Source organism: Pseudophryne corroboree, chromosome 6 (assembly GCF_028390025.1).
Source record: "Pseudophryne corroboree isolate aPseCor3 chromosome 6, aPseCor3.hap2, whole genome shotgun sequence".
Lineage (NCBI taxonomy): Eukaryota > Metazoa > Chordata > Amphibia > Anura > Myobatrachidae > Pseudophryne > Pseudophryne corroboree.
The window spans coordinates 93,000,040-93,024,473 of NC_086449.1; the positions used below are offsets into that span (position 1 = coordinate 93,000,040).

General features: G+C 39.9%; 35 non-coding genes across 35 annotated transcripts; 18 read left to right on the plus strand and 17 right to left on the minus strand.

Moving 5' to 3' along the window:
* Positions 1 to 44: 44 nt before the first annotated feature.
* TRNAE-UUC (transfer RNA glutamic acid (anticodon UUC)) lies at positions 45 to 116 on the plus strand. Its single transcript has one exon. It is a non-coding gene; the product is annotated as a tRNA-Glu (tRNA).
* Positions 117 to 893: 777 nt separating this feature from the next.
* On the minus strand, positions 894 to 966 carry TRNAM-CAU (transfer RNA methionine (anticodon CAU)). The gene has a single exon. It is a non-coding gene; the product is annotated as a tRNA-Met (tRNA).
* Positions 967 to 1,080: 114 nt separating this feature from the next.
* On the plus strand, positions 1,081 to 1,152 carry TRNAE-UUC (transfer RNA glutamic acid (anticodon UUC)). The gene has a single exon. It is a non-coding gene; the product is annotated as a tRNA-Glu (tRNA).
* Positions 1,153 to 1,918: 766 nt separating this feature from the next.
* On the minus strand, positions 1,919 to 1,991 carry TRNAM-CAU (transfer RNA methionine (anticodon CAU)). Its single transcript has one exon. It is a non-coding gene; the product is annotated as a tRNA-Met (tRNA).
* A 114-nt stretch (positions 1,992 to 2,105) lies between these two features.
* On the plus strand, positions 2,106 to 2,177 carry TRNAK-UUU (transfer RNA lysine (anticodon UUU)). The gene has a single exon. It is a non-coding gene; the product is annotated as a tRNA-Lys (tRNA).
* Positions 2,178 to 2,953: 776 nt separating this feature from the next.
* Positions 2,954 to 3,026, minus strand: TRNAM-CAU (transfer RNA methionine (anticodon CAU)). The gene has a single exon. It is a non-coding gene; the product is annotated as a tRNA-Met (tRNA).
* A 114-nt stretch (positions 3,027 to 3,140) lies between these two features.
* Positions 3,141 to 3,212, plus strand: TRNAE-UUC (transfer RNA glutamic acid (anticodon UUC)). The gene has a single exon. It is a non-coding gene; the product is annotated as a tRNA-Glu (tRNA).
* Positions 3,213 to 3,988: 776 nt separating this feature from the next.
* TRNAM-CAU (transfer RNA methionine (anticodon CAU)) lies at positions 3,989 to 4,061 on the minus strand. Its single transcript has one exon. It is a non-coding gene; the product is annotated as a tRNA-Met (tRNA).
* A 114-nt stretch (positions 4,062 to 4,175) lies between these two features.
* Positions 4,176 to 4,247, plus strand: TRNAE-UUC (transfer RNA glutamic acid (anticodon UUC)). The gene has a single exon. It is a non-coding gene; the product is annotated as a tRNA-Glu (tRNA).
* A 777-nt stretch (positions 4,248 to 5,024) lies between these two features.
* Positions 5,025 to 5,097, minus strand: TRNAM-CAU (transfer RNA methionine (anticodon CAU)). The gene has a single exon. It is a non-coding gene; the product is annotated as a tRNA-Met (tRNA).
* A 114-nt stretch (positions 5,098 to 5,211) lies between these two features.
* TRNAE-UUC (transfer RNA glutamic acid (anticodon UUC)) lies at positions 5,212 to 5,283 on the plus strand. Its single transcript has one exon. It is a non-coding gene; the product is annotated as a tRNA-Glu (tRNA).
* Positions 5,284 to 6,060: 777 nt separating this feature from the next.
* Positions 6,061 to 6,133, minus strand: TRNAM-CAU (transfer RNA methionine (anticodon CAU)). Its single transcript has one exon. It is a non-coding gene; the product is annotated as a tRNA-Met (tRNA).
* Positions 6,134 to 6,247: 114 nt separating this feature from the next.
* TRNAE-UUC (transfer RNA glutamic acid (anticodon UUC)) lies at positions 6,248 to 6,319 on the plus strand. The gene has a single exon. It is a non-coding gene; the product is annotated as a tRNA-Glu (tRNA).
* A 766-nt stretch (positions 6,320 to 7,085) lies between these two features.
* On the minus strand, positions 7,086 to 7,158 carry TRNAM-CAU (transfer RNA methionine (anticodon CAU)). Its single transcript has one exon. It is a non-coding gene; the product is annotated as a tRNA-Met (tRNA).
* A 114-nt stretch (positions 7,159 to 7,272) lies between these two features.
* On the plus strand, positions 7,273 to 7,344 carry TRNAE-UUC (transfer RNA glutamic acid (anticodon UUC)). Its single transcript has one exon. It is a non-coding gene; the product is annotated as a tRNA-Glu (tRNA).
* A 776-nt stretch (positions 7,345 to 8,120) lies between these two features.
* TRNAM-CAU (transfer RNA methionine (anticodon CAU)) lies at positions 8,121 to 8,193 on the minus strand. Its single transcript has one exon. It is a non-coding gene; the product is annotated as a tRNA-Met (tRNA).
* Positions 8,194 to 8,307: 114 nt separating this feature from the next.
* On the plus strand, positions 8,308 to 8,379 carry TRNAE-UUC (transfer RNA glutamic acid (anticodon UUC)). The gene has a single exon. It is a non-coding gene; the product is annotated as a tRNA-Glu (tRNA).
* A 776-nt stretch (positions 8,380 to 9,155) lies between these two features.
* Positions 9,156 to 9,228, minus strand: TRNAM-CAU (transfer RNA methionine (anticodon CAU)). The gene has a single exon. It is a non-coding gene; the product is annotated as a tRNA-Met (tRNA).
* Positions 9,229 to 9,342: 114 nt separating this feature from the next.
* TRNAE-UUC (transfer RNA glutamic acid (anticodon UUC)) lies at positions 9,343 to 9,414 on the plus strand. The gene has a single exon. It is a non-coding gene; the product is annotated as a tRNA-Glu (tRNA).
* Positions 9,415 to 16,881: 7,467 nt separating this feature from the next.
* On the minus strand, positions 16,882 to 16,954 carry TRNAM-CAU (transfer RNA methionine (anticodon CAU)). Its single transcript has one exon. It is a non-coding gene; the product is annotated as a tRNA-Met (tRNA).
* Positions 16,955 to 17,068: 114 nt separating this feature from the next.
* TRNAE-UUC (transfer RNA glutamic acid (anticodon UUC)) lies at positions 17,069 to 17,140 on the plus strand. Its single transcript has one exon. It is a non-coding gene; the product is annotated as a tRNA-Glu (tRNA).
* Positions 17,141 to 17,918: 778 nt separating this feature from the next.
* On the minus strand, positions 17,919 to 17,991 carry TRNAM-CAU (transfer RNA methionine (anticodon CAU)). Its single transcript has one exon. It is a non-coding gene; the product is annotated as a tRNA-Met (tRNA).
* A 114-nt stretch (positions 17,992 to 18,105) lies between these two features.
* Positions 18,106 to 18,177, plus strand: TRNAE-UUC (transfer RNA glutamic acid (anticodon UUC)). Its single transcript has one exon. It is a non-coding gene; the product is annotated as a tRNA-Glu (tRNA).
* Positions 18,178 to 18,953: 776 nt separating this feature from the next.
* On the minus strand, positions 18,954 to 19,026 carry TRNAM-CAU (transfer RNA methionine (anticodon CAU)). The gene has a single exon. It is a non-coding gene; the product is annotated as a tRNA-Met (tRNA).
* A 114-nt stretch (positions 19,027 to 19,140) lies between these two features.
* Positions 19,141 to 19,212, plus strand: TRNAE-UUC (transfer RNA glutamic acid (anticodon UUC)). The gene has a single exon. It is a non-coding gene; the product is annotated as a tRNA-Glu (tRNA).
* Positions 19,213 to 19,989: 777 nt separating this feature from the next.
* Positions 19,990 to 20,062, minus strand: TRNAM-CAU (transfer RNA methionine (anticodon CAU)). The gene has a single exon. It is a non-coding gene; the product is annotated as a tRNA-Met (tRNA).
* A 114-nt stretch (positions 20,063 to 20,176) lies between these two features.
* Positions 20,177 to 20,248, plus strand: TRNAE-UUC (transfer RNA glutamic acid (anticodon UUC)). Its single transcript has one exon. It is a non-coding gene; the product is annotated as a tRNA-Glu (tRNA).
* Positions 20,249 to 21,024: 776 nt separating this feature from the next.
* TRNAM-CAU (transfer RNA methionine (anticodon CAU)) lies at positions 21,025 to 21,097 on the minus strand. The gene has a single exon. It is a non-coding gene; the product is annotated as a tRNA-Met (tRNA).
* A 114-nt stretch (positions 21,098 to 21,211) lies between these two features.
* On the plus strand, positions 21,212 to 21,283 carry TRNAE-UUC (transfer RNA glutamic acid (anticodon UUC)). Its single transcript has one exon. It is a non-coding gene; the product is annotated as a tRNA-Glu (tRNA).
* A 776-nt stretch (positions 21,284 to 22,059) lies between these two features.
* Positions 22,060 to 22,132, minus strand: TRNAM-CAU (transfer RNA methionine (anticodon CAU)). Its single transcript has one exon. It is a non-coding gene; the product is annotated as a tRNA-Met (tRNA).
* Positions 22,133 to 22,246: 114 nt separating this feature from the next.
* On the plus strand, positions 22,247 to 22,318 carry TRNAE-UUC (transfer RNA glutamic acid (anticodon UUC)). Its single transcript has one exon. It is a non-coding gene; the product is annotated as a tRNA-Glu (tRNA).
* A 776-nt stretch (positions 22,319 to 23,094) lies between these two features.
* On the minus strand, positions 23,095 to 23,167 carry TRNAM-CAU (transfer RNA methionine (anticodon CAU)). The gene has a single exon. It is a non-coding gene; the product is annotated as a tRNA-Met (tRNA).
* Positions 23,168 to 23,281: 114 nt separating this feature from the next.
* On the plus strand, positions 23,282 to 23,353 carry TRNAE-UUC (transfer RNA glutamic acid (anticodon UUC)). The gene has a single exon. It is a non-coding gene; the product is annotated as a tRNA-Glu (tRNA).
* A 776-nt stretch (positions 23,354 to 24,129) lies between these two features.
* On the minus strand, positions 24,130 to 24,202 carry TRNAM-CAU (transfer RNA methionine (anticodon CAU)). Its single transcript has one exon. It is a non-coding gene; the product is annotated as a tRNA-Met (tRNA).
* Positions 24,203 to 24,316: 114 nt separating this feature from the next.
* On the plus strand, positions 24,317 to 24,388 carry TRNAE-UUC (transfer RNA glutamic acid (anticodon UUC)). The gene has a single exon. It is a non-coding gene; the product is annotated as a tRNA-Glu (tRNA).
* Positions 24,389 to 24,434: the final 46 nt, after the last annotated feature.

A 24,434-nucleotide genomic window follows, 5' to 3' on the forward strand; every position in this document is an offset into this window, starting at 1 on the left:
AATGTTTTCCTTGTATGAAACTTTGAAGGAGATTTATTTCAGCTTTCCATATGGTCTAGCGGTAAGGATTCCTGGTTTTCACCCAGGCGGCCCGGGTTCGACTCCCGGTATGGGAATGGAATCTTATTGTTGTTTCTAAACAGATTCAAAAGCAGAGGAACAAAAACTAATAGTTGTAGCCAGATGTTTCCTTGTGTCTGATGTGGTTCCAATTGCAGATGTGATCCACTGCTACTAATTGTGATGAGGTTTTGGGCAACTGCTGTGCCATTATCATTGTCCTTATCACAGGTAAAATTTCTAGGTATTATGAAACTGTGAGAAATGGGCTCTCTGAGGACAAAAATCACAAAGAATAGAACAATGCATTATGCTCCCCTTTTCCATCATTGATTCCAGCTGCATGAAAAATAAAATAAAAAAATGTTACAAATGTGTCAAGTGATCTGAAAACACCTTTTCCATTAGTTATGGTCTAAAATCCTTTGGCGTTAAAACAAATTTACAGATGTTAAGTCCTGTTATAAAGAGAAAATTCCTTCAATCCGGATAGGTGTTCTGGCAACTTTACAAGAAACAGAGTTTTAACTCTCAAGTTCCAATACACTGTTCTGAGGACTACAGTCATGACAAATAGAATGAAAAATGCTTTATGCTTGTTTTCCCCTAAATGGGGTAGATCTTGGATGAGCTATTTGACATCTTTTCTTTTATTGCTGGTCTGAAATCTTTTATAGGTCAGGTGAATTATTAAAGCTTATCTGCAATTATAAACAGATGACACAACTCTTTCTGAAAGGTAACATTTTGATGCAATCAGTCTAGTTTGTTAGAAACAGGACTGCATCTCTCATATTGCAATGCCATGCTCCCAAAATAGACATCAATAAAAATGCCCTGTGTGAGGCTTGAACTCACGACTTTCAGATTATGAGACTGACGCGCTACCAACTGCGCTAACAAGGCAACTGTAGGCTGATTTTTGGATTAGAAAAGGTGAGGCATTTTGGATTAACAAATTTCCTATATCAGTAAAAATGTTTTCCTTGTATGAAACTTTGAAGGAGATTTACTTCAGCTTCCCATATGGTCTAGCGGTAAGGATTCCTGGTTTTCACCCAGGCGTCCCGGGTTCGACTCCCGGTATGGGAATGGAATCTTATTGTTGATTCAAAAGCAGAGGAACAAAAACTAATAGTTGTAGCCAGATGTTTCCTTGTGTCTGATGTGGTTCCAATTGCAGACGTGATACACTGCTACTAATTGTGACAAGGTTTTGGGCAACTGCTGTGCCATTATCATTGGCCTTATCACAGGTAAAATTTCCAGGTATTATGAAACTGTGAGAAATGGGCTCTCTGAGGACAAAAATCACAAAGAATAGAACAATGCATTATGCTCCCCTTTTCCATCATTGATTCCAGCTGTATGAAAAATAAAATAAAAAAATGTTACAAATGTGTCAAGTGATCTGAAAACACCTTTTCCATTAGTTATGGTCTAAAATCCTTTGGCGTTAAAACAAATTTACAGATGTTAAATCCTGTTATAAAGAGAAAATTCCTTCAATCCGGATAGGTGTTCTGGCAACTTTACAAGAAACAGAGTTTTAACTCTCAAGTTCCAATACACTGTTCTGAGGACTACAGTCATGACAAATAGAATGAAAAATGCTTTATGCTTGTTTTCCCCTAAATGGGGTAAATCTTGGATGAGTTATTTGACATCTTTTCTTTTATTGCTGGTCTGAAATCTTTTATAGGTCAGGTGAATTATTAAAGCTTATCTGCAATTATAAACAGATGACACAACTCTTTCTGAAAGGTAACATTTTGATGCAATCAGTCTAGTTTGTTAGAAACAGGACTGCATCTCTCATATTGCAATGCCATGCTCCCAAAATAGACATCAATAAAAATGCCCTGTGTGAGGCTTGAACTCACGACCTTCAGATTATGAGACTGACGTGCTACCAACTGCGCTAACAAGGCAACTGTAGCCTTAGATTTGGATTAGAAAAGGTGAGGCATTTTGGATTAACAAATTTCCTATATCAGTAAAAATGTTTTCCTTGTATGAAACTTTGAAGGAGTTTTATTTCAGCTTCCCATATGGTCTAGCGGTAAGGATTCCTGGTTTTTACCCAGGTGGCCCGGGTTCGACTCCCGGTATGGGAATGGAATCTTATTGTTGTTTCTAAACAGATTCAAAAGCAGAGGAACAAAAACTAAAAGTTGTAGCCAGATGTTTCCTTGTGTCTGATGTGGTTCCAATTGCAGACGTGATCCACTGCTACTAATTGTGACAAGGTTTTGGGCAACTGCTGTGCCATTATCATTGGCCTTATCAAAGGTAAAATTTCCAGGTATTATGAAACTGTGAGAAATGGGCTCTCTGAGGACAAAAATCACAAAGAATAGAACAATGCATTTTGCTCCCCTTTTCCATCATTGATTCCAGCTGTATGAAAAATAAAATAAAAAAATGTTACAAATGTGTCAAGTGATCTGAAAACACCTTTTCCATTAGTTATGGTCTAAAATCCTTTGGTGTTAAAACAAATTTACAGATGTTAACTCCTGTTATAAAGAGAAAATTCCTTCAATCCGGATAGGTGTTCTGGCAACTTTACAAGAAACAGAGTTTTAACTCTCAAGTTACAATGCACTGTTCTGAGGACAACAGTCATGACAAATAGAATGAAAAATGCTTTTTGCTTTTTTTCCCCTAAATGGGTACATCTTGGATGAGTTATTTGACATCTTTTCTTTTATTGCTGGTCTGAAATCTTTTATAGGTCAGGTGAATTATTAAAGCTTATCTGCAATTATAAACAGATGACACAACTCTTTCTGAAAGGTAACATTTTGATGCAATCAGTCTAGTTTGTTAGAAACAGGACTACATCTCTCATATTGTAATGCCATGCTCCCAAAATAGACATCAATAAAAATGCCCTGTGTGAGGCTTGAACTCACAACTTTCAGATTATGAGACTGACGCGCTACCAACTGCGCTAACAAGGCAACTGTAGGCTTGTTTTTGGATTAGAAAAGGTGAGGCATTTTGGATTAAGAAATTTCCTATATCAGTAAAAATGTTTTCCTTGTATGAAACTTTGAAGGAGATTTATTTCAGCTTCCCATATGGTCTAGCGGTAAGGATTCCTGGTTTTCACCCAGGCGGCCCGGGTTCGACTCCAGGTATGGGAATGGAATCTTATTGTTGTTTCTAAACAGATTCAAAAGCAGAGGAACAAAAACTAATTGTTGTAGCCAGATGTTTCCTTGTGTCTGATGTGGTTCCAATTGCAGACGTGATCCACTGCTACTAATTGTGATGAGGTTTTGGGCAACTGCTGTGCCATTATCATTGGCCTTATCACAGGTAAAATTTCTAGGTATTATGAAACTGTGAGAAATGGGCTCTCTGAGGACAAAAATCACAAAGAATAGAACAATGCATTATGCTCCCCTTTTCCATCATTGATTCCAGCTGCATGAAAAATAAAATAAAAAATGTTACAAATGTGTCAAGTGATCTGAAAACACCTTTTCCATTAGTTATGGTCTAAAATCCTTTGGCGTTAAAACAAATTTACAGATGTTAAGTCCTGTTATAAAGAGAAAATTCCTTCAATCCGGATAGGTGTTCTGGCAAATTTACAAGAAACAGAGTTTTAACTCTCAAGTTCCAATACACTGTTCTGAGGACTACAGTCATGACAAATAGAATGAAAAATGCTTTATGCTTGTTTTCCCCTAAATGGGGTACATCTTGGATGAGTTATTTGACATCTTTTCTTTTATTGCTGGTCTGAAATCTTTTATAGGTCAGGTGAATTATTAAAGCTTATCTGCAATTATAAACAGATGACACAACTCTTTCTGAAAGGTAACATTTTGATGCAATCAGTCTAGTTTGTTAGAAACAGGACTGCATCTCTCATATTGTAATGCCATGCTCCCAAAACAGACATCAATAAAAATGCCCTGTGTGAGGCTTGAACTCACGACCTTCAGATTATGTGACTGACGCGCTACCAACTGCGCTAACAAGGCAACTGTAGCCTTAGATTTGGATTAGAAAAGGTGAGGCATTTTGGTTTAACAAATTTCCGATATCAGTAAAAATGTTTTCCTTGTATGAAACTTTGAAGGAGATTTACTTCAGCTTCCCATATGGTCTAGCGGTAAGGATTCCTGGTTTTCACCCAGGCGTCCCGGGTTCGACTCCCGGTATGGGAATGGAATCTTATTGTTGTTTCTAAACAGATTCAAAAGCAGAGGAACAAAAACTAATAGTTGTAGCCAGATGTTTCCTTGTGTCTGATGTGGTTCCAATTGCAGACGTGATCCACTGCTACTAATTGTGACAAGGTTTTGGGCAACTGCTGTGCCATTATCATTGGCCTTATCACAGGTAAAATTTCCAGGTATTATGAAACTGTGAGAAATGGGCTCTCTGAGGACAAAAATCACAAAGAATAGAACAATGCATTATGCTCCCCTTTTCCATCATTGATTCCAGCTGTATGAAAAATAAAATAAAAAAATGTTACAAATGTGTCAAGTGATCTGAAAACACCTTTTCCATTAGTTATGGTCTAAAATCCTTTGGCGTTAAAACAAATTTACAGATGTTAAATCCTGTTATAAAGAGAAAATTCCTTCAATCCGGATAGGTGTTCTGGCAACTTTACAAGAAACAGAGTTTTAACTCTCAAGTTCCAATACACTGTTCTGAGGACTACAGTCATGACAAATAGAATGAAAAATGCTTTATGCTTGTTTTCCCCTAAATGGGGTAAATCTTGGATGAGTTATTTGACATCTTTTCTTTTATTGCTGGTCTGAAATCTTTTATAGGTCAGGTGACTTATTAAAGCTTATCTGCAATTATAAACAGATGACACAACTCTTTCTGAAAGGTAACATTTTGATGCAATCAGTCTAGTTTGTTAGAAACAGGACTGCATCTCTCATATTGCAATGCCATGCTCCCAAAATAGACATCAATAAAAATGCCCTGTGTGAGGCTTGAACTCACGACCTTCAGATTATGAGACTGACGTGCTACCAACTGCGCTAACAAGGCAACTGTAGCCTTAGATTTGGATTAGAAAAGGTGAGGCATTTTGGTTTAACAAATTTCCGATATCAGTAAAAATGTTTTCCTTGTATGAAACTTTGAAGGAGATTTATTTCAGCTTTCCATATGGTCTAGCGGTAAGGATTCCTGGTTTTCACCCAGGCGGCCAGGGTTCGACTCCCGGTATGGGAATGGAATCTTATTGTTGTTTCTAAACAGATTCAAAAGCAGAGGAACAAAAACTAATAGTTGTAGCCAGATGTTTCCTTGTGTCTGATGTGGTTCCAATTGCAGATGTGATCCACTGCTACTAATTGTGATGAGGTTTTGGGCAACTGCTGTGCCATTATCATTGTCCTTATCACAGGTAAAATTTCTAGGTATTATGAAACTGTGAGAAATGGGCTCTCTGAGGACAAAAATCACAAAGAATAGAACAATGCATTATGCTCCCCTTTTCCATCATTGATTCCAGCTGCATGAAAAATAAAATAAAAAAATGTTACAAATGTGTCAAGTGATCTGAAAACACCTTTTCCATTAGTTATGGTCTAAAATCCTTTGGCGTTAAAACAAATTTACAGATGTTAAGTCCTGTTATAAAGAGAAAATTCCTTCAATCCGGATAGGTGTTCTGGCAACTTTACAAGAAACAGAGTTTTAACTCTCAAGTTCCAATACACTGTTCTGAGGACTACAGTCATGACAAATAGAATGAAAAATGCTTTATGCTTGTTTTCCCCTAAATGGGGTAGATCTTGGATGAGCTATTTGACATCTTTTCTTTTATTGCTGGTCTGAAATCTTTTATAGGTCAGGTGAATTATTAAAGCTTATCTGCAATTATAAACAGATGACACAACTCTTTCTGAAAGGTAACATTTTGATGCAATCAGTCTAGTTTGTTAGAAACAGGACTGCATCTCTCATATTGCAATGCCATGCTCCCAAAATAGACATCAATAAAAATGCCCTGTGTGAGGCTTGAACTCACGACTTTCAGATTATGAGACTGACGCGCTACCAACTGCGCTAACAAGGCAACTGTAGGCTGATTTTTGGATTAGAAAAGGTGAGGCATTTTGGATTAACAAATTTCCTATATCAGTAAAAATGTTTTCCTTGTATGAAACTTTGAAGGAGATTTACTTCAGCTTCCCATATGGTCTAGCGGTAAGGATTCCTGGTTTTCACCCAGGCGTCCCGGGTTCGACTCCCGGTATGGGAATGGAATCTTATTGTTGATTCAAAAGCAGAGGAACAAAAACTAATAGTTGTAGCCAGATGTTTCCTTGTGTCTGATGTGGTTCCAATTGCAGACGTGATACACTGCTACTAATTGTGACAAGGTTTTGGGCAACTGCTGTGCCATTATCATTGGCCTTATCACAGGTAAAATTTCCAGGTATTATGAAACTGTGAGAAATGGGCTCTCTGAGGACAAAAATCACAAAGAATAGAACAATGCATTATGCTCCCCTTTTCCATCATTGATTCCAGCTGTATGAAAAATAAAATAAAAAAATGTTACAAATGTGTCAAGTGATCTGAAAACACCTTTTCCATTAGTTATGGTCTAAAATCCTTTGGCGTTAAAACAAATTTACAGATGTTAAATCCTGTTATAAAGAGAAAATTCCTTCAATCCGGATAGGTGTTCTGGCAACTTTACAAGAAACAGAGTTTTAACTCTCAAGTTCCAATACACTGTTCTGAGGACTACAGTCATGACAAATAGAATGAAAAATGCTTTATGCTTGTTTTCCCCTAAATGGGGTAAATCTTGGATGAGTTATTTGACATCTTTTCTTTTATTGCTGGTCTGAAATCTTTTATAGGTCAGGTGAATTATTAAAGCTTATCTGCAATTATAAACAGATGACACAACTCTTTCTGAAAGGTAACATTTTGATGCAATCAGTCTAGTTTGTTAGAAACAGGACTGCATCTCTCATATTGCAATGCCATGCTCCCAAAATAGACATCAATAAAAATGCCCTGTGTGAGGCTTGAACTCACAACTTTCAGATTATGAGACTGACGCGCTACCAACTGCGCTAACAAGGCAACTGTAGGCTTATTTTTGGATTAGAAAAGGTGAGGCATTTTGGATTAACAAATTTCCTATATCAGTAAAAATGTTTTCCTTGTATGAAACTTTGAAGGAGATTTATTTCAGCTTCCCATATGGTCTAGCGGTAAGGATTCCTGGTTTTCACCCAGGCGTCCCGGGTTCGACTCCCGGTATGGGAATGGAATCTTATTGTTGTTTCTAAACAGATTCAAAAGCAGAGGAACAAAAACTAATAGTTGTAGCCAGATGTTTCCTTGTGTCTGATGTGGTTCCAATTGCAGACGTGATCCACTGCTACTAATTGTGACAAGGTTTTGGGCAACTGCTGTGCCATTATCATTGGCCTTATCACAGGTAAAATTTCCAGGTATTATGAAACTGTGATAAATGGGCTCTCTGAGGACAAAAATCACAAAGAATAGAACAATGCATTATGCTCCCCTTTTCCATCATTGATTCCAGCTGTATGAAAAATAAAATAAAAAAATGTTACAAATGTGTCAAGTGATCTGAAAACACCTTTTCCATTAGTTATGGTCTAAAATCCTTTGGTGTTAAAACAAATTTACAGATGTTAACTCCTGTTATAAAGAGAAAATTCCTTCAATCCGGATAGGTGTTCTGGCAACTTTACAAGAAACAGAGTTTTAACTCTCAAGTGACAATGCACTGTTCTGAGGACAACAGTCATGACAAATAGAATGAAAAATGCTTTTTGCTTTTTTTCCCCTAAATGGGTACATCTTGGATGAGTTATTTGACATCTTTTCTTTTATTGCTGGTCTGAAATCTTTTATAGGTCAGGTGAATTATTAAAGCTTATCTGCAATTATAAACAGATGACACAACTCTTTCTGAAAGGTAACATTTTGATGCAATCAGTCTAGTTTGTTAGAAACAGGACTACATCTCTCATATTGTAATGCCATGCTCCCAAAATAGACATCAATAAAAATGCCCTGTGTGAGGCTTGAACTCACAACTTTCAGATTATGAGACTGACGCGCTACCAACTGCGCTAACAAGGCAACTGTAGGCTTGTTTTTGGATTAGAAAAGGTGAGGCATTTTGGATTAAGAAATTTCCTATATCAGTAAAAATGTTTTCCTTGTATGAAACTTTGAAGGAGATTTATTTCAGCTTCCCATATGGTCTAGCGGTAAGGATTCCTGGTTTTCACCCAGGCGGCCCGGGTTCGACTCCCGGTATGGGAATGGAATCTTATTGTTGTTTCTAAACAGATTCAAAAGCAGAGGAACAAAAACTAATTGTTGTAGCCAGATGTTTCCTTGTGTCTGATGTGGTTCCAATTGCAGACGTGATCCACTGCTACTAATTGTGATGAGGTTTTGGGCAACTGCTGTGCCATTATCATTGGCCTTATCACAGGTAAAATTTCTAGGTATTATGAAACTGTGAGAAATGGGCTCTCTGAGGACAAAAATCACAAAGAATAGAACAATGCATTATGCTCCCCTTTTCCATCATTGATTCCAGCTGCATGAAAAATAAAATAAAAAATGTTACAAATGTGTCAAGTGATCTGAAAACACCTTTTCCATTAGTTATGGTCTAAAATCCTTTGGCGTTAAAACAAATTTACAGATGTTAAGTCCTGTTATAAAGAGAAAATTCCTTCAATCCGGATAGGTGTTCTGGCAAATTTACAAGAAACAGAGTTTTAACTCTCAAGTTCCAATACACTGTTCTGAGGACTACAGTCATGACAAATAGAATGAAAAATGCTTTATGCTTGTTTTCCCCTAAATGGGGTACATCTTGGATGAGTTATTTGACATCTTTTCTTTTATTGCTGGTCTGAAATCTTTTATAGGTCAGGTGAATTATTAAAGCTTATCTGCAATTATAAACAGATGACACAACTCTTTCTGAAAGGTAACATTTTGATGCAATCAGTCTAGTTTGTTAGAAACAGGACTACATCTCTCATATTGTAATGCCATGCTCCCAAAACAGACATCAATAAAAATGCCCTGTGTGAGGCTTGAACTCACGACCTTCAGATTATGAGACTGACGCACTACCAACTGCGCTAACAAGGCAACTGTAGGCTTATTTTTGGATTAGAAAAGGTGAGGCATTTTGGTTTAACAAATTTCCGATATCAGTAAAAATGTTTTCCTTGTATGAAACTTTGAAGGAGATTTATTTCAACTTCCCATATGGTCTAGCGGTAAGGATTCCTGGTTTTCACCCAGGCGGCCCGGGTTCGACTCCCGGTATGGGAATGGAATTTTATTGTTGTTTCTAAACAGATTCAAAAGCAGAGGAACAAAAACTAATAGTTGTAGCCAGATGTTTCCTTGTGTCTGATGTGGTTCCAATTGCAGACGAGATCCACTGCTACTAATTGTGACAAGGTTTTGGGCAACTGCTGTGCCATTATCATTGGCCTTATCACAGGTAAAATTTCTAGGTATTATGAAACTGTGAGAAATGGGCTCTCTGAGGACAAAAATCACAAAGAATAGAACAATGCATTATGCTCCCCTTTTCCATCATTGATTCCAGCTGCATGAAAAATAAAATAAAAAAATGTTACAAATGTGTCAAGTGATCTGAAAACACCTTTTCCATTAGTTATGGTCTAAAATCCTTTGGCGTTAAAACAAATTTACAGATGTTAAGTCCTGTTATAAAGAGAAAATTCCTTCAATCCGGATAGGTGTTCTGGCAACTTTACAAGAAACAGAGTTTTAACTCTCAAGTTCCAATACACTGTTCTGAGTAGAGATGAGCGCCTGAAATTTTTCGGGTTTTGTGTTTTGGTTTTGGGTTCGGTTCCGCGGCCGTGTTTTGGGTTCGAACGCGTTTTGGCAAAACCTCACCGAATTATTTTTGTCGGATTCGGGTGTGTTTTGGATTCGGGTGTTTTTTTCCAAAAACACTAAAAAACAGCTTAAATCATAGAATTTGGGGGTCATTTTGATCCCAAAGTATTATTAACCTCAAAAACCATAATTTACACTCATTTTCAGTCTATTCTGAATACCTCACACCTCACAATATTATTTTAAGTCCTAAAATTTGCACCGAGGTCGCTGTGTGAGTAAGATAAGCGACCCTAGTGGCCGACACAAACACCGGGCCCATCTAGGAGTGGCACTGCAGTGTCACGCAGGATGTCCCTTCCAAAAAACCCTCCCCAAACAGCACATGACGCAAAGAAAAAAAGAGGCGCAATGAGGTAGCTGTGTGAGTAAGATTAGCGACCCTAGTGGCCGACACAAACACCGGGCCCATCTAGGAGTGGCACTGCAGTGTCACGCAGGATGGCCCTTCCAAAAAACCCTCCCCAAACAGCACATGACGCAAAGAAAAAAAGAGGCGCAATGAGGTAGCTGACTGTGTGAGTAAGATTAGCGACCCTAGTGGCCGACACAAACACCGGGCACATCTAGGAGTGGCACTGCAGTGTCACGCAGGATGTCCCTTCCAAAAAACCCTCCCCAAACAGCACATGACGCAAAGAAAAAAAGAGGCGCAATGAGGTAGCTGTGTGAGTAAGATTAGCGACCCTAGTGGCCGACACAAACACCGGGCACATCTAGGAGTGGCACTGCAGTGTCACGCAGGATGTCCCTTCCAAAAAACCCTCCCCAAACAGCACACGACGCAAAGAAAAAAAGAGGCGCAATGAGGTAGCTGTGTGAGTAAGATTAGCGACCCTAGTGGCCGACACAAACACCGGGCCCATCTAGGAGTGGCACTGCAGTGTCACGCAGGATGTCCCTTCCAAAAAACCCTCCCCAATCAGCACATGATGCAAAGAAAAAGAAAAGAAAAAAGAGGTGCAAGATGGAATTATCCTTGGGCCCTCCCACCCACCCTTATGTTGTATAAACAAAACAGGACATGCACACTTTAACCAACCCATCATTTCAGTGACAGGGTCTGCCACACGACTGTGACTGATATGACGGGTTGGTTTGGACCCCCCCCAAAAAAGAAGCAATTAATCTCTCCTTGCACAAACTGGCTCTACAGAGGCAAGATGTCCACCTCATCTTCACCCTCCGATATATCACCGTGTACATCCCCCTCCTCACAGATTATCAATTCGTCCCCACTGGAATCCACCATCTCAGCTCCCTGTGTACTTTGTGGAGGCAATTGCTGCTGGTCAATGTCTCCGCGGAGGAATTGATTATAATTCATTTTAATGAACATCATCTTCTCCACATTTTCTGGATGTAACCTCGTACGCCGATTGCTGACAAGGTGAGCGGCGGCACTAAACACTCTTTCGGAGTACACACTTGTGGGAGGGCAACTTAGGTAGAATAAAGCCAGTTTGTGCAAGGGCCTCCAAATTGCCTCTTTTTCCTGCCAGTATAAGTACGGACTGTGTGACGTGCCTACTTGGATGCGGTCACTCATATAATCCTCCACCATTCTATCAATGTTGAGAGAATCATATGCAGTGACAGTAGACAACATGTCCGTAATCGTTGTCAGGTCCTTCAGTCCGGACCAGATGTCAGCATCAGCAGTCGCTCCAGACTGCCCTGCATCACCGCCAGCGGGTGGGCTCGGAATTCTGAGCCTTTTCCTCGCACCCCCAGTTGCGGGAGAATGTGAAGGAGGAGATGTTGACAGGTCGCGTTCCGCTTGACTTGACAATTTTGTCACCAGCAGGTCTTTCAACCCCAGCAGACCTGTGTCTGCCGGAAAGAGAGATCCAAGGTAGGCTTTAAATCTAGGATCGAGCACGGTGGCCAAAATGTAGTGCTCTGATTTCAACAGATTGACCACCCGTGAATCCTTGTTAAGCGAATTAAGGGCTGCATCCACAAGTCCCACATGCCTAGCGGAATCGCTCCGTGTTAGCTCCTTCTTCAATGCCTCCAGCTTCTTCTGCAAAAGCCTGATGAGGGGAATGACCTGACTCAGGCTGGCAGTGTCTGAACTGACTTCACGTGTGGCAAGTTCAAAGGGCATCAGAACCTTGCACAACGTTGAAATCATTCTCCACTGCACTTGAGACAGGTGCATTCCATCTCCTATATCGTGCTCAATTGTATAGGCTTGAATGGCCTTTTGCTGCTCCTCCAACCTCTGAAGCATATAGAGGGTTGAATTCCACCTCGTTACCACTTCTTGCTTCAGATGATGGCAGGGCAGGTTCAGTAGTTTTTGGTGGTGCTCCAGTCTTCTGTACGTGGTGCCTGTACGCCGAAAGTGTCCCGCAATTTTTCTGGCCACCGACAGCATCTCTTGCACGCCCCTGTCGTTTTTTAAAAAATTCTGCACCACCAAATTCAAGGTATGTGCAAAACATGGGACGTGCTGGAATTTGCCCATATTTAATGCACACACAATATTGCTGGCGTTGTCCGATGCCACAAATCCACAGGAGAGTCCAATTGGGGTAAGCCATTCCGCGATGATCTTCCTCAGTTGCCGTAAGAGGTTTTCAGCTGTGTGCGTATTCTGGAAAGCGGTGATACAAAGCGTAGCCTGCCTAGGAAAGAGTTGGCGTTTGCGAGATGCTGCTACTGGTGCCGCCGCTGCTGTTCTTGCGGCGGGAGTCCATACATCTACCCAGTGGGCTGTCACAGTCATATAGTCCTGACCCTGCCCTGCTCCACTTGTCCACATGTCCGTGGTTAAGTGGACATTGGGTACAACTGCATTTTTTAGGACACTGGTGAGTCTTTTTCTGACGTCCGTGTACATTCTCGGTATCGCCTGCCTAGAGAAGTGGAACCTAGATGGTATTTGGTAACGGGGGCACACTGCCTCAATAAATTGTCTAGTTCCCTGTGAACTAACGGCGGATACCGGACGCACGTCTAACACCAACATAGTTGTCAAGGACTCAGTTATCCGCTTTGCAGTAGGATGACTGCTGTGATATTTCATCTTCCTCGCAAAGGACTGTTGAACAGTCAATTGCTTACTGGAAGTAGTACAAGTGGGCTTACGACTTCCCCTCTGGGATGACCATCGACTCCCAGCGGCAACAACAGCAGCGCCAGCAGCAGTAGGCGTTACACGCAAGGATGCATCGGAGGAATCCCAGGCAGGAGAGGACTCGTCAGACTTGCCAGTGACATGGCCTGCAGGACTATTGGCATTCCTGGGGAAGGAGGAAATTGACACTGAGGGAGTTGGTGGGGTGGTTTGCGTGAGCTTGGTTACAAGAGGAAGGGATTTACTGGTCAGTGGACTGCTTCCGCTGTCACCCAAAGTTTTTGAACTTGTCACTGACTTATTATGAATGCGCTGCAGGTGACGTATAAGGGAGGATGTTCCGAGGTGGTTAACGTCCTTACCCCTACTTATTACAGCTTGACAAAGGGAACACACGGCTTGACACCTGTTGTCCGCATTTCTGGTGAAATACCTCCACACCGAAGAGCTGATTTTTTTGGTATTTTCACCTGGCATGTCAACGGCCATATTCCTCCCACGGACAACAGGTGTCTCCCCGGGTGCCTGACTTAAACAAACCACCTCACCATCAGAATCCTCCTGGTCAATTTCCTCCCCAGCGCCAGCAACACCCATATCCTCCTCATCCTGGTGTACTTCAACACTGACATCTTCAATCTGACTATCAGGAACTGGACTGCGGGTGCTCCTTCCAGCACTTGCAGGGGGCATGCAAATAGTGGAAGGCGCATGCTCTTCACGTCCAGTGTTGGGAAGGTCAGGCATCGCAAACGACACAATTGGACTCTCCTTGTGGATTTGGGATTTCAAAGAACGCACAGTTCTTTGCGGTGCTTTTGCCAGCTTGAGTCTTTTCAGTTTTCTAGCGAGAGGCTGAGTGCTTCCATCCTCATGTGAAGCTGAACCACTAGCCATGAACATAGGCCAGGGCCTCAGCCGTTCCTTGCCACTCCGTGTGGTAAATGGCATATTGGCAAGTTTACGCTTCTCCTCCGACAATTTTATTTTAGGTTTTGGAGTCCTTTTTTTTCTGATATTTGGTGTTTTGGATTTGACATGCTCTGTACTATGACATTGGGCATCGGCCTTGGCAGACGACGTTGCTGGCATTTCATCGTCTCGGCCATGACTAGTGGCAGCAGCTTCAGCACGAGGTGGAAGTGGATCTTGATCTTTCCCTAATTTTGGAACCTCAACTTTTTTGTTCTCCATATTTTATAGGCAGAACTAAAAGGCACCTCAGGTAAACAATGGAGATGGATGGATTGGATACTAGTATACAATTTTGGACGGACTGCCACGGTTAGGTGGTATAAAAAAACCACGGTTAGGTGGTATATAATACAATTATGGATGGACGGACTGCCTGCCGAGTGCCGACACAGAGGTAGCCACAGCCGTGAACTACCGCACTGTACACTGGTTGATAAAGAGATAGTAGTATACTCGTAACAACTAGTATGACGACGGTATAAAGAATGAAAAAAAAAACACGGTTAGGTGGTATATATTATAATACAATTATGGTTGGACGGACTGCCTGCCGAGTGCCGACACAGAGGTAGCCACAGCCGTGAACTACCGCACTGTACACTGGTTGATAAAGAGATAGTAGTATACTCGTAACAACTAGTATGACGACGGTATAAAGAATGAAAAAAAAAACACGGTTAGGTGGTATATATTATAATACAATTATGGATGGACGGACTGCCTGCCGAGTGCCGACACAGAGGTAGCCACAGCCGTGAACTACCGCACTGTACACTGGTTGATAAAGAGATAGTAGTATACTCGTAACAACTAGTATGACGACGGTATAAAGAATGAAAAAAAAACCACGGTTAGGTGGTATATATTATAATACAATTATGGTTGGACGGACTGCCTGCCGAGTGCCGACACAGAGGTAGCCACAGCCGTGAACTACCGCACTGTACACTGGTTGATAAAGAGATAGTAGTATACTCGTAACAACTAGTATGACGACGGTATAAAGAATGAAAAAAAAACCACGGTTAGGTGGTATATAATACAATTATGGTTGGACGGACTGCCTGCCGAGTGCCGACACAGAGGTAGCCACAGCCGTGAACTACCGCACTGTACACTGGTTGATAAAGAGATAGTAGTATACTCGTAACAACTAGTATGACGACGGTATAAAGAATGAAAAAAAAACCACGGTTAGGTGGTATATATTATAATACAATTATGGTTGGACGGACTGCCTGCCGAGTGCCGACACAGAGGTAGCCACAGCCGTGAACTACCGCACTGTACACTGGTTGATAAAGAGATAGTAGTATACTCGTAACAACTAGTATGACGACGGTATAAAGAATGAAAAAAAAACCACGGTTAGGTGGTATATATTATAATACAATTATGGATGGACGGACTGCCTGCCGAGTGCCGACACAGAGGTAGCCACAGCCGTGAACTACCGCACTGTACACTGGTTGATAAAGAGATAGTAGTATACTCGTAACAACTAGTATGACGACGGTATAAAGAATGAAAAAAAAAACACGGTTAGGTGGTATATAATACAATTATGGTTGGACGGACTGCCTGCCGAGTGCCGACACAGAGGTAGCCACAGCCGTGAACTACCGCACTGTACACTGGTTGATAAAGAGATAGTAGTATACTCGTAACAACAACTAGTATGACGACGGTATAAAGAATGGAAAAAAAACCACGGTTAGGTGGTATATATTATAATACAATTATGGATGGACGGACTGCCTGCCGAGTGCCGACACAGAGGTAGCCACAGCCGTGAACTACCGCACTGTACTGTGTCTGCTGCTAATATAGACTGGTTGATAAAGAGATAGTATACAATACTACTAATATACTGGTGGTCAGGCACTGGTCACCACTAGTCACACTGGCAGTGGCACTCCTGCAGCAAAAGTGTGCACTGTTTAATTTTAATATAATATTATTTATCATGTACTCCTGGCTCCTGCTATAACAACCTGCAGTGCTCCCCAGTCTCCCCCACAATTATAAGCTTTATATACAATACATTGATGTGCAGCACACTGGGCTGAGCAGTGCACACAGACTGAGTCACTGTGTGACTGTGTATCGTTTTTTTCAGGCAGAGAACGGATATATTAAATAAAACAAACAACTGCACTGTATCTGGTGGTCACTGGTCACTGTGGTCGTCAGTCACTAAACTCTGTCTGCACTCTCTTCTAATCTACAGTATCACAGCAATCTCTCTCTCTCTCTCTCTTCTAAATCTAATCTAAATGGAGAGGACGCCAGCCACGTCCTCTCCCTATCAATCTCAATGCACGTGTGAAAATGGCGGCGACGCGCGGCTCCTTATATAGAATCCGAGTCTCGCGAGAATCCGACAGCGTCATGATGACGTTCGGGCGCGCTCGGGTTAACCGAGCAAGGCGGGAAGATCCGAGTCGCTCGGACCCGTGAAAAAAAAAGTGAAGTTCGTGCGGGTTCGGATTCAAAGAAACCGAACCCGCTCATCTCTAGTTCTGAGGACTACAGTCATGACAAATAGAATGAAAAATGCTTTATGCTTGTTTTCCCCTAAATGGGGTACATCTTGGATGAGTTATTTGACATCTTTTCTTTTATTGCTGGTCTGAAATCTTTTATAGGTCAGGTGAATTATTAAAGCTTATCTGCAATTATAAACAGATGACACAACTCTTTCTGAAAGGTAACATTTTGATGCAATCAGTCTAGTTTGTTAGAAACAGGACTGCATCTCTCATATTGCAATGCCATGCTCCCAAAATAGACATCAATAAAAAAGCCCTGTGTGAGGCTTGAACTCACGACCTTCAGATTATGAGACTGACGTGCTACCAACTGCGCTAACAAGGCAACTGTAGGCTTATTTTTGGATTAGAAAAGGTGAGGCATTTTGGATTAACAAATTTCCTATATCAGTAAAAATGTTTTCCTTGTATGAAACTTTGAAGGAGATTTACTTCAGCTTCCCATATGGTCTAGCGGTAAGGATTCCTGGTTTTCACCCAGGCGGCCCGGCTTCGACTCCCGGTATGGGAATGGAATTTTATTGTTGTTTCTAAACAGATTCAAAAGCAGAGGAACAAAAACTAATAGTTGTAGCCAGATGTTTCCTTGTGTCTGATGTGGTTCCAATTGCAGACGAGATCCACTGCTACTAATTGTGACAAGGTTTTGGGCAACTGCTGTGCCATTATCATTGGCCTTATCACAGGTAAAATTTCTAGGTATTATGAAACTGTGAGAAATGGGCTCTCTGAGGACAAAAATCACAAAGAATAGAACAATGCATTATGCTCCCCTTTTCCATCATTGATTCCAGCTGCATGAAAAATAAAATAAAAAAATTTTACAAATGTGTCAAGTGATCTGAAAACACCTTTTCCATTAGTTATGGTCTAAAATCCTTTGGCGTTAAAACAAATTTACAGATGTTAAATCCTGTTATAAAGAGAAAATTCCTTCAATCCGGATAGGTGTTCTGGCAACTTTACAAGAAACAGAGTTTTAACTCTCAAGTTCCAATACACTGTTCTGAGGACTACAGTCATGACAAATAGAATAAAAAAATGCTTTATGCTTGTTTTCCCCTAAATGGGGTACATCTTGGATGAGTTATTTGACATCTTTTCTTTTATTGCTGGTCTGAAATCTTTTATAGGTCAGGTGAATTATTAAAGCTTATCTGCAATTATAAACAGATGACACAACTCTTTCTGAAAGGTAACATTTTGATGCAATCAGTCTAGTTTGTTAGAAACAGGACTGCATCTCTCATATTGCAATGCCATGCTCCCAAAATAGACATCAATAAAAATGCCCTGTGTGAGGCTTGAACTCACGACCTTCAGATTATGAGACTGACGTACTACCAACTGCGCTAACAAGGCAATTGTAGCCTTAGATTTGGATTAGAAAAGGTGAGGCATTTTGGTTTAACAAATTTCCGATATCAGTAAAAATGTTTTCCTTGTATGAAACTTTGAAGGAGATTTTTTTCAGCTTTCCATATGGTCTAGCGGTAAGGATTCCTGGTTTTCACCCAGGCGGCCAGGGTTCGACTCCCGGTATGGGAATGGAATCTTATTGTTGTTTCTAAACAGATTCAAAAGCAGAGGAACAAAAACTAATAGTTGTAGCCAGATGTTTCCTTGTGTCTGATGTGGTTCCAATTGCAGACGTGATCCACTGCTACTAATTGTGATGAGGTTTTGGGCAACTGCTGTGCCAAAATCATTGGCCTTATTACAGGTAAAATTTCCAGGTATTATGAAACTGTGAGAAATGGGCTCTCTGAGGACAAAAATCACAAAGAATAGAACAATGCATTATGCTCCCCTTTTCCATCATTGATTCCAGCTGCATGAAAAATAAAATAAAAAAATGTTACAAATGTGTCAAGTGATCTGAAAACACCTTTTCCATTAGTTATGGTCTAAAATCCTTTGGCGTTAAAACAAATTTACAGATGTTAACTCCTGTTATAAAGAGAAAATTCCTTCAATCCGGATAGGTGTTCTGGCAACTTTACAAGAAACAGAGTTTTAACTCTCAAGTTACAATGCACTGTTCTGAGGACAACAGTCATGACAAATAGAATGAAAAATGCTTTATGCTTTTTTTCCCCTAAATGGGTACATCTTGGATGAGTTATTTGACATCTTTTCTTTTATTGCTGGTCTGAAATCTTTTATAGGTCAGGTGAATTATTAAAGCTTATCTGCAATTATAAACAGATGACACAACTCTTTCTGAAAGGTAACATTTTGAAGCTATCAGTCTAGTTTGTTAGAAACAGGACTGCATCTCTCATATTGCAATGCCATGCTCCCAAAATAGACATCAATAAAAATGCCCTGTGTGAGGCTTGAACTCACGACCTTCAGATTATGAGACTGACGCGCTACCAACTGCGCTAACAAGGCAACTGTAGGCTTAATTTTGGATTAGAAAAGGTGAGGCATTTTGGATTAACAAATTTCCTATATCAGTAAAAATGTTTTCCTTGTATGAAACTTTGAAGGAGTTTTATTTCAGCTTCCCATATGGTCTAGCGGTAAGGATTCCTGGTTTTCACCCAGGCGGCCCGGGTTCGACTCCCGGTATGGGAATTGAATCTTATTGTTGTTTCTAAACAGATTCAAAAGCAGAGGAACAAAAACTAATAGTTGTAGCCAGATGTTTCCATGTGTCTGATGTGGTTCCAATTGCAGACGTGATCCACTGCTACTAATTGTGACAAGGTTTTGGGCAACTGCTGTGCCATTATCATTGGCCTTATCACAGGTAAAATTTCCAGGTATTATGAAACTGTGAGAAATGGGCTCTCTGAGGACAAAAATCACAAAGAATAGAACAATGCATTATGCTCCCCTTTTCCATCATTGATTCCAGCTGCATGAAAAATAAAATAAAAAAATGTTACAAATGTGTCAAGTGATCTGAAAACACCTTTTCCATTAGTTATGGTCTAAAATCCTTTGGCATTAAAACAAATTTACAGATGTTAAGTCCTGTTATAAAGAGAAAATTCCTTCAATCCGGATAGGTGTTCTGGCAACTTTACAAGAAACAGAGTTTTAACTCTCAAGTTACAATGCACTGTTCTGAGGACAACAGTCATGACAAATAGAATGAAAAATGCTTTATGCTTTTTTTTTCACTAAATGGGTACATCTTGGATGAGTTATTTGACATCTTTTCTTTTATTGCTGGTCTGAAATCTTTTATAGGTCAGGTGAATTATTAAAGCTTATCTGCAATTATAAACAGATGACACAACTCTTTCTGAAAGGTAACATTTTGAAGCTATCAGTCTAGTTTGTTAGAAACAGGACTGCATCTCTCATATTGCAATGCCATGCTCCCAAAATAGACATCAATAAAAATGCCTTGTGTGAGGCTTGAACTCACGACCTTCAGATTATGAGACTGACGCGCTACGAACTGCGCTAACAAGGCAACTGTATGCTTAATTTTGGATTAGAAAAGGTGAGGCATTTTGGATTAACAAATTTCCTATATCAGTAAAAATGTTTTCCTTGTATGAAACTTTGAAGGAGTTTTATTTCAGCTTCCCATATGGTCTAGCGGTAAGGATTCCTGGTTTTCACCCAGGTGGCCCGGGTTCGACTCCCGGTATGGGAATGGAATCTTATTGTTGTTTCTAAAAAGATTCAAAAGCAGAGGAACAAAAACTAAAAGTTGTAGCCAGATGTTTCCTTGTGTCTGATGTGGTTCCAATTGCAGACGTGATCCACTGCTACTAATTGTGACAAGGTTTTGGGCAACTGCTGTGCCATTATCATTGGCCTTATCAAAGGTAAAATTTCCAGGTATTATGAAACTGTGAGAAATGGGCTCTCTGAGGACAAAAATCACAAAGAATAGAACAATGCATTATGCTCCCCTTTTCCATCATTGATTCCAGCTGCATGAAAAATAAAATAAAAAAATGTTACAAATGTGTCAAGTGATCTGAAAACACCTTTTCCATTAGTTATGGTCTAAAATCCTTTGGCATTAAAACAAATTTACAGATGTTAAGTCCTGTTATAAAGAGAAAATTCCTTCAATCCGGATAGGTGTTCTGGCAACTTTACAAGAAACAGAGTTTTAACTCTCAAGTTACAATGCACTGTTCTGAGGACAACAGTCATGACAAATAGAATGAAAAATGCTTTATGCTTTTTTCCCCCTAAATGGGTACATCTTGGATGAGTTATTTGACATCTTTTCTTTTATTGCTGGTCTGAAATCTTTTATAGGTCAGGTGAATTATTAAAGCTTATCTGCAATTATAAACAGATGACACAACTCTTTCTGAAAGGTAACATTTTAATGCAATCAGTCTAGTTTGTTAGAAACAGGACTGCATCTCTCATATTGCAATGCCATGCTCCCAAAATAGACATCAATAAAAATGCCCTGTGTGAGGCTTGAACTCACGACTTTCAGATTATGAGACTGACGCGCTACCAACTGCGCTAACAAGGCAACTGTAGGCTTATTTTTGGATTAGAAAAGGTGAGGCATTTTGGATTAACAAATTTCCTATATCAGTAAAAATGTTTTCCTTGTATGAAACTTTGAAGGAGATTTACTTCAGCTTCCCATATGGTCTAGCGGTAAGGATTCCTGGTTTTCACCCAGGCGGCCTGGGTTCGACTTCCGGTATGGGAATGGAATCTTATTGTTGTTTCTAAACAGATTCAAAAGCAGAGGAACAAAAACTAATTGTTGTAGCCAGATGTTTCCTTGTGTCTGATGTGGTTCCAATTGCAGACGTGATCCACTGCTACTAATTGTGATGAGGTTTTGGGCAACCGCTGTGCCATTATCATTGGCCTTATCACAGGTAAAATTTCTAGGTATTATGAAACTGTGAGAAATGGGCTATCTGAGGACAAAAATCACAAAGAATAGAACAATGCATTATGCTCCCCTTTTCCATCATTGATTCCAGCTGCATGAAAAATAAAATAAAAAAATGTTACAAATGTGTCAAGTGATCTGAAAACACCTTTTCCATTAGTTATGGTCTAAAATCCTTTGGCGTTAAAACAAATTTACAGATGTTAACTCCTGTTATAAAGAGAAAATTCCTTCAATCCGGATAGGTGTTCTGGCAACTTTACAAGAAACAAAGTTTTAACTCTCAAGTTACAATGCACTGTTCTGAGGACAACAGTCATGACAAATAGAATGAAACATGCTTTATGCTTTTTTTCCCCTAAATGGGTACATCTTGGATGAGTTATTTGACATCTTTTCTTTTATTGCTGGTCTGAAATCTTTTATAGGTCAGGTGAATTATTAAAGCTTATCTGCAATTATAAACAGATGACACAACTCTTTCTGAAAGGTAGCATTTTGATGCTATCAGTCTAGTTTGTTAGAAACAGGACTGCATCTCTCATATTGCAATGCCATGCTCCCAAAATAGACATCAATAAAAATGCCCTGTGTGAGGCTTGAGCTCACGACCTTCAGATTATGAGACTGACGCGCTACCAACTGCGCTAACAAGGCAACTGTAGGCTTATATTTAGATTAGAAAAGGTGAGGCATTTTGGATTAACAAATTTCCTATATCAGTAAAACTGTTTTCCTTGTATGAAACTTTGAAGGAGATTTACTTCAGCTTCCCATATGGTCTAGCGGTAAGGATTCCTGGTTTTCACCCAGGCGTCCCGGGTTCGACTCCCGGTATGGGAATGAAATCTTATTGTTGTTTCTAAACAGATTCAAAAGCAGAGGAACAAAAACGAATAGTTGTAGCCAGATGTTTCCTTGTGTCTGATGTGGTTCCAATTGCAGACGTGATCCACTGCTACTAATTGTGACAAGGTTTTGGGCAACTGCTGTGCCATTATCATTGGCCTTATCACAGGTAAAATTTCCAGGTATTATGAAACTGTGAGAAATGGGCTCTCTGAGGACAAAAATCACAAAGAATAGAACAATGCATTATGCTCCCCTTTTCCATCATTGATTCCAGCTGTATGAAAAATAAAATAAAAAAATGTTACAAATGTGTCAAGTGATCTGAAAACACCTTTTCCATTAGTTATGGTCTAAAATCCTTTGGCGTTAAAACAAATTTACAGATGTTAACTCCTGTTATAAAGAGAAAATTCCTTCAATCCGGATAGGTGTTCTGGCAACTTTACAAGAAACAGAGTTTTAACTCTCAAGTTACAATGCACTGTTCTGAGGACAACAGTCATGACAAATAGAATGAAAAATGCTTTATGCTTTTTTTCCCCTAAATGGGTACATCTTGGATGAGTTATTTGACATCTTTTCTTTTATTGCTGGTCTGAAATCTTTTATAGGTCAGGTGAATTATTAAAGCTTATCTGCAATTATAAACAGATGACACAACTCTTTCTGAAAGGTAACATTTTGATGCTATCAGTCTAGTTTGTTAGAAACAGGACTGCATCTCTCATATTGCAATGCCATGCTCCCAAAATAGACATCAATAAAAATGCTCTGTGTGAGGCTTGAACTCACGACCTTCAGGTTATGAGACTGACGCGCTACCAACTGCGCTAACAAGGCAACTGTAGGCTTATTTTTGGATTAGAAAAGGTGAGGCATTTTGGATTAACAAATTTCCTATATCAGTAAAAATGTTTTCCTTGTATGAAACTTTGAAGGAGATTTATTTCAGCTTCCCATATGGTCTAGCGGTAAGGATTCCTGGTTTTCACCCAGGCGGCCTGGGTTCGACTCCCGGTATGGGAATGGAATCTTATTGTTGTTTCTAAACAGATTCAAAAGCAGAGGAACAAAAACTAATTGTTGTAGCCAGATGTTTCCTTGTGTCTGATGTGGTTCCAATTGCAGACGTGATCCACTGCTACTAATTGTGATGAGGTTTTGGGCAACCGCTGTGCCATTATCATTGGCCTTATCACAGGTAAAATTTCTAGGTATTATGAAACTGTGAGAAATGGGCTATCTGAGGACAAAAATCACAAAGAATAGAACAATGCATTATGCTCCCCTTTTCCATCATTGATTCCAGCTGCATGAAAAATAAAATAAAAAAATGTTACAAATGTGTCAAGTGATCTGAAAACACCTTTTCCATTAGTTATGGTCTAAAATCCTTTGGCGTTAAAACAAATTTACAGATGTTAACTCCTGTTATAAAGAGAAAATTCCTTCAATCCGGATAGGTGTTCTGGCAACTTTACAAGAAACAAAGTTTTAACTCTCAAGTTACAATGCACTGTTCTGAGGACAACAGTCATGACAAATAGAATGAAACATGCTTTATGCTTTTTTTTACCTAAATGGGTACATCTTGGATGAGTTATTTGACATCTTTTCTTTTATTGCTGGTCTGAAATCTTTTATAGGTCAGGTGAATTATTAAAGCTTATCTGCAATTATAAACAGATGACACAACTCTTTCTGAAAGGTAGCATTTTGATGCTATCAGTCTAGTTTGTTAGAAACAGGACTGCATCTCTCATATTGCAATGCCATGCTCCCAAAATAGACATCAATAAAAATGCCCTGTGTGAGGCTTGAACTCACGACCTTCAGATTATGAGACTGACGCGCTACCAACTGCGCTAACAAGGCAACTGTAGGCTTATATTTAGATTAGAAAAGGTGAGGCATTTTGGATTAACAAATTTCCTATATCAGTAAAACTGTTTTCCTTGTATGAAACTTTGAAGGAGATTTACTTCAGCTTCCCATATGGTCTAGCGGTAAGGATTCCTGGTTTTCACCCAGGCGGCCCGGGTTCGACTCCCGGTATGGGAATGAAATCTTATTGTTGTTTCTAAACAGATTCAAAAGCAGAGGAACA